The following is an 11,843-nucleotide window of genomic DNA, read 5'->3' on the forward strand; positions in this document are numbered from 1 at the left end:
AGTGTTTTGTTTTGTTTTTGGTCTTTTTGAGACAGGGTCTCCCTGTATCCCTAGCTAGCCTGGAACTCACTATGTAGACCAGGCTAACCTCAATCTCATACAGAATGGCCTGCCTTTGCTGCTGAGGTGCTGGGACTAAAGGCGTGTGCCGCCACACCTGGATAATTTTGGTTTTTTGAGACAAGGTCTAACTATATAGCCCTGGCTGGTCTTGAACTCATATAGATCTGCCTGCCTCTGTCCCCTGAGTCCTGGAATTTATGTACCATGACACCCAGCATACCTAACCTCAATCTCATACAGAATGGCCTGCCTTTGCTGCTGAGGTGCTGGGACTAAAGGCGTGTGCCGCCACACCTGGATAATTTTGGTTTTTTGAGACAAGGTCTAACTATATAGCCCTGGCTGGTCTTGAACTCATATAGATCTGCCTGCCTCTGTCCCCTGAGTCCTGGAATTTATGTACCATGACACCCAGCATACAACTTTAAACTCTTAAATCAGTGATCAACAGGTTTATATTTCTAAGAAACTAAAATAAGAAAAATACAATAAACCTAAACATGCAGAAGGAAGAAAAAAATTATCAAGAACAAATCAATGAGATAAACAAAATCCAGAGATACAATAACGAAAATTAATCAAAAAGTTGGGGGGCTGGGAAGATGGCTCACGGGTAAAGCACTCATCATGCAGGGGTGGGGACTTGCGTTTGAATCTGAACACATGCCCAGAAGCCCAGCACTTCTAGGGGAAGATGGGAGGTAGAGACTAGAGATTTCCTGGAGGGTCCCAGGCCAGCTTGCCTGACAGGCATTGGAAAAAAGCAAGCGACCCTGTGTTGCTGTGTGAAGTGGCGCTCGCCTTTAATCCCAGCACTTGGAAGGCAGAGGCAGGCAGATTTCTGTGAGTTCAAGGCCAGCCTGGTCTACATAGTGAGTTCCAGGTTAACTGGGGCTACAGGGAGACCCTGTCTCAAAAAGACAAAAAAAAAATAAATAAAGTTAGGTTTTTGAAATAATAAACAAAATTAACAAAACTCTAGGTGAATGATTGAGAGAAAACAAATCAAATCACCAGTTTCAGAAACTAAATAGGCTTATTGTTACAAGTTCTATAAACTTAATGTTTACAAAATTCCACAACTTTATGCCAAATAATTCAACAAGTTAGATGAAACTGATAACTTAAAAAAAAAATACAACTCACTTAAGCTGGTACAAGATGCAACAGAAAATCTCAACAGCCCTATAATTCTTTTTGAAAATATTTTATTGCTGGGCCTGATAGTGTACAACTTTAATCCCAGCACTCAAGAGGCAGGGGCAGATGCAGGGGCAGGGGCAGAGGCAGATCTCTGAGAGTTCCAGGCCAGTCTGGTCTACATAGCGAGTTTGAGATCAGCCAGGGCTACACAGTGAGACGCTGTCTCAAAGAAAAAACAAATTTAGGCTGGGCATGGTGATGCATGCCTTTAATTCCAGCAGTCAGGTGGCAGAGGCAGGTAGATCTCTGTCAGTTTTAGGCAGCCTGGTCTACATAATGTGCTCTAGGTCAGTCAGGCCACACAGTAAGACCTTGTCTAAAAAATTATTTAATTTACTATTTTAAAGATATTTTAGGGGCTAGAGAGGTGGTTCAGCAGTTAAGAGCACTGACTGCTCTTGCAGAGGACATGGGTTCAGTTCCCAGCACCCGTTTGGCAGCTAGCAACCATCTATGACTCCAGGATCTAACACCTTCTTCTGACCTCTGTGGGCATGGCAGGACACACATGCAGGCGGTACACTCTTACACACAAAACAATGAAGCCTCAAAATACTTGAGACAAAACTGATGGAACTGAAAGGAGAAACAGAAATAGCAACTTTACTGTTAAACCCTGCTTGGAACATGCCACATGTGCATTTAACAACATAATCAGCCAACAGGTCTAATACAGTGTATGGCCCATAGGCCACATGCATCCTAGGACAGTTACGAATGTGGCCCCACACCATTTGTAGATGATGTCATGCCAAGATGCCAAGTGGACACCTCTGCAATTGATATGGAGCATATAACAGTGGAGGAGTCTACTGAATGTTCTTCCAGATAGCCTGGGTCAAAAAAGAACCTCAGTAAACTCCAAAGAAGGGATAAGAATGTAGCACTGTGGTCCTGTGTGTCTGTGCTGCTCAAGGCTTAATCCCCAACCCTCCAAACAAATAAATAAATTAAAAAAAATTGAAATCATAGAGTGTGTTTTCTGATCAAGATGGAGTTAAAATAGAAACCAATAGCATAAATGGAACAGGAAAATCAACACATGGAAATTGATCATACACTTCTCAACAATCCATGACTCAAAAAAGTCAAAAAGACAACTTAGGGCTGGAAAGATGGCTCAGGGATTAAGAGTACTTACTGTTCTTGCAGAGGACCCAGCACCTACATGGTGGCAACCAACCATCCTTAACTCCAGTTGCAGGGGATCCACACCCTCTTCTGGCCTCTGCAGGCATTGCATGCACATGGGTACACTTACATACAGGCAGAACACTTGTATACATAAAATAAAAACGAATTGAATCTTTTTAAAAAATATATTTTATTATTATTTTATGTGTATAAGTATATTGCATACGTGTGTAAGTGTACCCGTGTTGTGCAATGTCCATGGAGGTGAGGTTAGAAGAGGGCATTGGATTGCCTGGAACTGGGATTAAGACAGTTGTTAGCTGCCATGTGGGTGCTGGGAATCAAACCTGGGTCCTCTGTAAGAGCAGCCAGTGTTCTTAACCATTGAGCCATCTCTCTAGCCCCATAAATCGAATCTTAAAACACTTTGAACACAAAGAAAATGAAAGTACAATTTATCAGAATAAGTGGATTGCAGCTGAAGCGATGTGTAGAGGGAAATTAATGCTACTAACACTAAATTAGAAACAAGGAAAGGTCTAAAAGCAGGAAACGATATTTTTATTGTTGCTGTTTTTTTTTTTTTATGAGAAAATGTCTCCTGTCACCTAGACTGGCCTCAAACTTTATGTGTAACTGAGGCTGGCCCTTGAACTCATCATCATCATCCTCAGCCTCCCAAAAGCTGGTACTATAGACATGTGCCACCACACCTGGCTAATAAACTGCATTTTAATTTCAAGAAATTAGAAAAATAAGAGCAACATCAATTCAAAGCAGAAGAGTATTAGAAAGAGAGCAGACCTCAGTGTGGGAAACTGAAAAGCTGTAACAGAGAGAGAAGTTGGGCTCTGTTTTGAGAAAAAGACAGCGTGAAAAGAAAAACCATGAAATTTACCATCTTTTAGATAAAAAAACTCTCTAACAAAATATTCACAAGTCAAATATAGCTATAGTTAAAAAAACTAAACATCATGTCCAGTGAGATTTATTATAGCTCTGTAAGACTTGTTCAGTATCTGAGGATCAAGTATCAACAAACCATAAGACAAAAGTCTTAAGATGTATTTGCAATATATGTCCAGATAATATAGGGCATATATTTTGAGGTTTATTTATAATCATGCATATATGTCTGTAGGTGAATATGTGCACATGAGAGCCAGTGCTTTAGGCGTTGTATCTTTAGAACTGGAGTTACAAGTGGCTGTGAGCCACCCACTGTGTGTGTTGGGAATCAAACACAGGCATGGTGTTAACCTCAGAGCCATCTCTCCAGCCCAATAAAATATATTTCAATATATGCAAAATGAATTTTTATATGGCAGCCACATGTGAGAAAGTAGTTAAAATTCTATTTGTAGGATTGCTTCCAAATAAAAAATACTTAAAAACCTATCAAGACTTTTTTTTTGTCTTTTTGAGACAGGGTCTCCCTGTAGCCACAGCTGACCTGGAACTCTCTTTGTAGACCAGGCTGGCCTTGATCTCACATGAGGCTTGCCTCTACCTCATGAGTGCTGGGACTGAAGGTGTGTACCACCACTACCAAGACTTTTACACTGAAAATATTTCAGAGATTGTTTTTTGGTTCTTTGAGACAGGGTTTCCCTTTAGCCACGGCTGGCCTGGAACTTGTTGTGTAGACCAGGCTGGCCTTGATCTCACAGAGCAATCTCTGATTGCCGAGTTTAAAGACATACACTACCATGCTTGGCCCTATTTTTCAGATTTTAACGATGAGCCAGTAGAGATACATATCATGTTTGTAAGTTGCAGAACTAAATATTGTTACTATGCCAGTTCACTCCAAGTTGATCTTTGAGTCCATCCCGATTTAAGTTTCAGTCTCTTTTTAACAATTTATTTATTAATTTTATTTATTATTTTTATTTTATATGTATGAGTCTATTGCCTGAATGTGTGTAAGTGCACCCGTGTGTTGTGCAGTGCCTGCAGATGTCAGAAGAGGATGTCAGATCCACTTGAACTGGAGTTACAGACAGTTGTTAGCCACCATGTGACTGTTGGGAATCAAACTTGGGTCCTCTGCAAGAGCAGCCAGTGCTCTTTACTGCTGAGACATCTCTCCAGTCCCTCAGCCATCCTTTATAAACAGAGATTTACAGAATAGATTTTAAAGTTCAATGCAGATCATACAATGAGGAATTAACATCAATTAAAGAAGGACAAGGTTGAAGGCCTCATTATACATTGAGTAAGAGAGCATTAATACTATTATTGTGTTTGTCAAGATTTACTCTATTGGTAATATATGTTCCTGGAGGAAAGGGACTATGTTTTAGTTCTCTCTGTGTCCTTAAAACAAGTCCAGATATTTTTCTTAAAATATCTAGGGCTGGGGTCTGGGACGATAGCTCGGTTAGCAAGCACTCACTTGATAAACTGCTTACATGTAAGCATGAAGACCCGAGTTTGATCCCTAGAATCCAAGTACAAAATGGCATGGATGCATACACAAACTTGTAATCCCAGTGCTTGGAAGGAAAAGACAGGAGATCCCTGGGGTTCACTGGCCAGCCAGCCTATCCTAGTTGGCAAGACCCAGGTTTCAGTGAGAGACCCTGTCTTAAAAAACAGGGTGGATGACCCTGGAGGAACACTAAGATTGATCTCTGGTCTCCACATGCACACACACATTTGTGCACACATCTATACACATCTGCACATGCAGACTCACAAATGTGTGGTTGCTTAAAAGTAATACCCAGCCGGGCATGGTGGTGCACGCCTTTAATCCCAGCACTCAGGAGGCAGAGGCAGGCCAGTCTCTGTGAGTTTAAGGCAAGCCTGGTCTACATAGTGAGTTCTAGGATAGCTGGGGCTATAGGGAGATCCTGTCTCAAAAAGACCAAAAAAAAAAAAAAAGTAATATCCATTTTTGTATGTCTATGCTTTAAAATGATTTAATTTATTGTTTTTTATTTGATGTGTATGAATGTGTTGCCTGCATGTAGGTAGTTATACCCATGTCCTGCAATGCCCATGGAGGTCAGAAGAAGGCATGAGATCCCCTGCACCTGGAGTTATGCAGAGTTGTTAGCTGCCACGTGGGAATTGAACCCAAGTCCTGTATAAGAACAGCCACTGCTGTTAACCACTGAGCCGTCTCTGCAGACCTGTATGTTTTTAACTTGGAAAAAAAAAGCAAGAAGAACTGGGCTTCTGAATCACTAGCAGATGGCCGTTGGTCTCTGGTGCTAACATCAAACGTGTTGCCAGTCTCTTCTCTTTCCAAGAGCAAGGTCCAGAACCTTGGGCCTGCGGTTTCCATTTAACACATGGGGAACGTCCCTTGAGGTTCTTGGTGAGTTGGTTTTTCATCAAGGAATTACGTGGAGTCCGGCTCCAGCCAATCCTAGATTCAATTATTCATGGCAAATATCACTTGACATATCTTTGCTTATATTCTCTGTGATGAGTCTGGTCCAGACATGCATGTGCTTTTACCATTATGCATCACTCAGTCCTCCAAGGTAAGACTCAGGGTCCCCTCTGAACTGTTAGGGTGAACTCCTCAGTTCTGGACAACTGCCTGGGATTTTATGCCTTGCCAATTCTCTAGTACTTTATTTTTAATCCACAGCCCTGTGGACTTATATAAATAGCTTTGATAAATACAAAAGGCCATCCACTTCATCTCAACTGATGTTGCAAGTTGGTATTGGTCCATCTCTACATGCTTCCAACCATTTTTACTACCCAAAGTTGTTTACTTCTGATGAGATTTAGTCCAGTTCAGTGTCCATTGAGATTATCCATAATGGCTTTTGAAATCATCTGCCTTTTTTTTTTTATTAGCTCCTAGAAACTTCATAACACATTAATAATGGCATCCCAGCCAAAGTCTGTTTTTCCTTCGGGTAGGTCATTACAGCAGCGCCAAATCAAATATAAGAAGCAGGTTTTTTTCATTCAGATCGAAAGAAACTCTTCTTGTTTGGTTTCCTGGGTTTCTTGTTCTCTAAATTCTGAGTAAGAAGATTTAGACGGTGTCAGGGGATGAAAAATAAACAATGAATTTGGACAAGTCCCTCTGACTTTGTGTACTCTGTGCATGGGTGTGTGGGAAATAAGGAAGGCACACATATGGAATTATCAGATCCAACCCCATGATCAGATTGAATCCTATGGATAAAGGTGTGGTACCAGGAGTGCAGGTAGCATCTATGCAGTCAACACCAAGCATCCACAACATGCTACATCAAGTGCTCTGGGGATCCCACAGGCGAGAAGGACAAGGTTCCCAGATACGCATGTACAAGTCATTTAAAAAGGTGTAAGATAATGGTTATTGGAGAGGTGTGAATTAATGCTAAGGTACTGCCAAGGAAAAGAACCCAACAATTAGTCAGACTCTAATTAGTTGTTGGGGAACACAGGATTTGAACTGGACCCAGAGAACTTGATAGTAATTCCCTTGGGAAGGATATGTCAGTGGATGAAACAGCACATGCTAAGGCCTAGTCAGAAAGCCACGGGCTACATGCATGGTCTTCTGGTTCACAGAACTGCAGAATGCCAGCTGCTTCATTAATGGTGGTGAAAAGACAGGCAACGGTGAATAGGTGTGCTCCAGAATTAGCTCTGATCAGGAGCTATGGCGGGCTTGCGCCTTTAAGGATGTGGATGTTCTTTTTTCAGAGAAAATCATACTCAGACTCTAATTACTCAGGCTCTGAGTACAGTCCAATCAATATATAAAGATGTTGCCTTGTACCATGTACTAAGCAAACATTTCTCTGTTGAGCAGGGTTGAGTAAGTATGGCATGATTCTGCTTTGACCCTGGTCTTGTTAGGTTGGGTTCAAAGAAATCTTAGTGACATGAGTCTTATGCCTGCATCTATTTAGGAGAAAGATGAACTTCAGTGTACAAATTGAATAATTCAAGATTTACCTGCAGCATTGACACAGAGCTTGATCTCAAATTGAGCACCCTCAAATTTCAATCAGTTATTATCTATATTAGGAAAGGGAAGAATTTGATAAATATCACCAATGCATTTTACTTAAATTTGGAATGTGTTCTTAATGTTACCTTTATGTTGTTTTTATTAATTTAATGGATAACTTGAGTTTGATCTCTGGAACCCACGTGAAGTTTCCAGTAGACCTTTAAGGAAGTGACTCCGTGAAGTTGTCCTTTGACCTCCACACATGCAGTGGCATGCTTGTGCCCCATACACATCATATTCCCTACAATAATAATAATAATAATAATAATAATAATAATAATAAATAAAACAAAATAAAGTTAAGTGGTAAATTTTATGTTATGTAGATTGTTCTACAATTCAAAAAATGTGCAGAAAAATTAAGATTCTATATATTCAACCAAAATGCATAGGGATTCATAAAAAATGCATTTAAAAACCAAATCAAAATCATTTTCTTTTTAACAAACTGTGAATGCTACTTGATAAACATTTTGCTCAGGTACTGAAACATATTAATTGGCGCCTTCGGCATTCAGCAGTCAAATGCTGGAATTCACCAGTTTCCCTCTTGGTTGTTTTTCCTGGGTTCTCATTCCCCAAACTCAACTCTCCTGGGGAATGTTCTACCTTATAGCAAGTGAATGTGTTTTATAATTGAGATATTAAGAAACGAGAGGCAGCCATGGGGTAGACAGCCACAGCAGGCTGAGAGGTTATTATCTTGGGGATAAAGTATCCTTCTAGAAGACAGGTTGAGAACTAAAGTTTTTTGAGCATCATTGGTACCTATGGGTGAGGGACCATGCTGGGCACTTTGAATATGCTATCACATTTAATACTTTAAGAAGAGATTTATTTTTATCTTTATTTTATGCGCATGTATGCCTGTGTGCATGTATATCACACATGATCAGTGCCTGTAGGGTGCCCATGGAAGCCCGAACAGGGTGTTGGATCGCCTGGAGCTGATTTACAGGCTGTTGTGGGCCATTCCACATGAGTGATGGAACCTGGACTTGGGTCCTCTAAAAGAACAGCAAGTGTTCTTAACTGCTGAGTCATGTCTTCAGCCCCTGCCTTTAAATTTTATAGCACAGGTATAAAGGAAAATATACCGAGTTGGACGAGATTGTCTTTTTCCCTCGTCTCATTTCATTTTAATCTTTATTTTAAAATTGTTCTCCAGAGGCTGGAAAGAGAGATGGCTCAGTGGTTAAAAGCACTGGCTGCTCTTCCAGAAGACCCAGGTTTGAGTCCTGTACCCATATGGCAGATAACAACTGTCAGTAACTCCAGTTTCAGGGGATCTGATGCCCTCTTCTGGCCTCCACAAGCATTGAAGGACATGGTGCATTTCTTACAGGCAGGCAAAATACTCATATACATAAAGTAAAAATAAATAATTTAAGAATTTAAAAATATTTCTAGATAAGTTCTCACTCTGTAGCTCAGGATGTCCTGGAACTTACTAGGGGACCCAAGCTGCCCTCAGATTTACCACAATCCTCTTGCATCAGCCTCCTTAATCTGGGATTACAGGCATGTACCACCCCAGCTCCTCTCCTTTCTTGGGGAGAAAGAACCCTGTCACCTCAGTAATTTGGAGCTACCTTTGATGTGAAGAGAAACTCAAAATTTGGAGGGACCCAGTGAATCTTTGTCTGTAAGACTCTGGTGTTTCGTGAAGTTCTTTCTTGTGCGGTTTGGCCTGGCCTGGGCATCACAAGATGTTCAGAAGCACCCTTGGTTTTCCCTTGAGAATGTCAGATAGACATGCTAAAGGGTTGAGGCTTGGAGAGAACAGGGAACAGGTGGAGAGAGAGGGTGGAGCTGATGCTGATGACAATTTGGGGGTGGGGCAGAGAGAAGAGGGAAGCCGTCGCTGCTTTTCAGAGGATGAGAGGAGTCTCAACAAATTTTAAACAAGTTATCTGCAAAAAAGAGTTTTCTCCTTTATCATTTTCTTGAAATTTTAGAATCAATATTAGAATTACTCTGAATTGTGCTTTTCTGATTTCTTTTTAAAGAGAATGTGACTCTGTCTTGCACTGGACCATGTGTGCACAGTTTTGAGTTGCCATTATTCCTGTGCTCATAGATGATGTGGTCTCTCATGAAGACCCAATTGTGCATTGAATTTTTCTCCCTCCTCTCTTTAATGTCACAAGAGGACCAGGTTAGTTTTCTTGGAGATTAATAGAAGAATATAGTTCCTTAAAAATTATTTTTAAAATTTTACTTAGTGCATATTTGTGGTATGTGCGTGTGAGTGCAGGCAAGCACGTGACAGCTCGTGTTTGGGGTCACAGGACGGCCTTCAGGAGTTAATTCTCACCTTCCACCTTGTTGAGGCAGGGTCTGTCTTGTTTATGCCACTGTGCAGAATATTTGTACCAGGCTAGCTCCTGGCTGATTCTCCTATCTCTGCTTCTCATCTTGCCATAGACGTGCTGGGATGACAGGTGCTCGTCAATGCATCTAGCTTTTTACCTGGGTTCTGAGGATCAATCTCAACTTGTCAGGCTTGTGCAGCAGGTGCTTCTGGCCACTAAGCCACCTACCTGGACTGACTGACAGGTCCTTTTCTAAATTACATCATTTTATGTTACTTCCTAACATTCATGCTGAATTGAACACAGGTATCCTGTGATTTAGAAAGGCCTGCCTGGTAGCTAATAACCACCCATAAGTCCAGTTCCAGGGAATCAGATGCCCTCTTCTGATTTGGGCATTGCAGAACACAGGTACACTTACATACATGCAGGCAATACACTCAAACACATAAAATAAAAATAATAAATAACATACTGAAAAAAGAAAGGCCTACCTGGAAGTCTCCTAGCACCGCTGTAACAAATTATCACCCATTCAGTGGCTTTGAGCAATGCAGACTGACACCATGGTTCTGGAGGTCCAGATTCACTGAGGTAGAAGCTCAGTGGAGTGGGGACCAGGGGGAGGTCCGGAAGGAAGTGCGGCTGATGCTGGACTAGGGGCTTCCCTGACTTCTAGCTTCTCCAGGCTCCCCACACCCACTGGTCCACCCTCAGCTCCTCTCTTCAGGTCTCCTCACCTGCACCTGCTGTCCTTCTCAGGGAGGAATACCTATGATTACACTGGATGTGCCAGGCCATCCCATACCTGTATGTCCAGCCTGTTATTCACATCTACAAGGTCCCCCTTTTCCTGTGAGGTGACAAAGTCACAGGGTCCAGGTATTAAAACTTGGACAATATTCTGATAACTTCAGCAAGGGCAAGGGTGTGAGAACACAGAGCTCATGTGCTGTCATTCCAGTAATATGTTGAACTGACTTTTTTTGTTTTTGTTTTTGTTTTTTTGTTTTTTTTGGTCTTTTTGAGACAGGGTCTCCCTGTAAGCCCCAGCTGTCCTGGAACTCATATGTAAACCAGGCTGGCCTTGAACTCACAGAGATCCGCCTGCCTCTGCCTCCCAAGTGCTGGGACTACAGGCATGTGCCACCACACCCTGAACTGACTTTTAAAAATAGGTACAATCCTTAGGTGTAACTGACATTTAATTTTCACATTAGTAAAGTGATAAGGATTAATCAAATTTTAAGCATATTAGTGGAGATAATGTTAATGTGTTTAATAAAAAATTAAGGTCCTCGCACATCTTTTGGGATTTATTTATTCAGTTTTTCACTGTGTAATTCTGACTGGCTTAGAACTCATCATCCTCCTGCCTCAGCTTCTGGAGTCCTGGAAATACAGACGTACATCACCATACACAGCTTTACCTCATTCTCTATAACCGATGATCAGAAGACAGAGTGTCTGCAGCGAGTTCAAGGATATTCCTGAAATATACGACACACTTAGTGGTCAAATCAATGGATGAAATCCTCTTCCGACAGATTAAAAATGATCTCACACCAAGTTTAGCATTTGTCACAGGGTGATATCCCATGAATACTGATTCAGTGATTGAAAAACTGCATCGTCATACCAGGTTTTACTACTGTTCAAGCACATTGCTGGGAGATGGCATGAGGACTTTAGCTATTTGTTATATATTCAGTCTTGGTGGGATTTCTCCAGCCTGTGGGATTTCCAAAGCACTTGAGTTGGGTATATTAGACCCACTGCATGGGATTTTCCTGTTTCACATTAGGATGAGTTGACATCAGTCTTTCTGAGGTGTCTTCACTGAGAAATTTTTTTAATTTCATTTTATGTGTATGACTGTTTTGTCTGCACGCATGAATCACGCAACACTAGTGGAGGCCAGAAGAGGGTGTCAGATTCCCTGGAACTGGCATTACAGACAGTTGTTAGCCACCATGTGGGCACTGGGAACTGAACCTGGGTCCTCCGCAAGAGCAGGCAGTCCTCTCAATGGCTGAGCCATCTCTTCAACCCTTCCAACACATTTGTGTTGTATCTGGTAAGGCAACAATCCTTTGCTTCAAACTGGCTTCTTTCGGCAATTGAGCCTTGGGCTGCCGGGAGTCACAGAG

The sequence above is a fragment of the Nannospalax galili genome, unplaced genomic scaffold (genome assembly GCF_000622305.1).
Source record: "Nannospalax galili isolate Female #2095 unplaced genomic scaffold, S.galili_v1.0 scaffold91, whole genome shotgun sequence".
Classification (NCBI taxonomy): Eukaryota; Metazoa; Chordata; class Mammalia; order Rodentia; family Spalacidae; genus Nannospalax; species Nannospalax galili.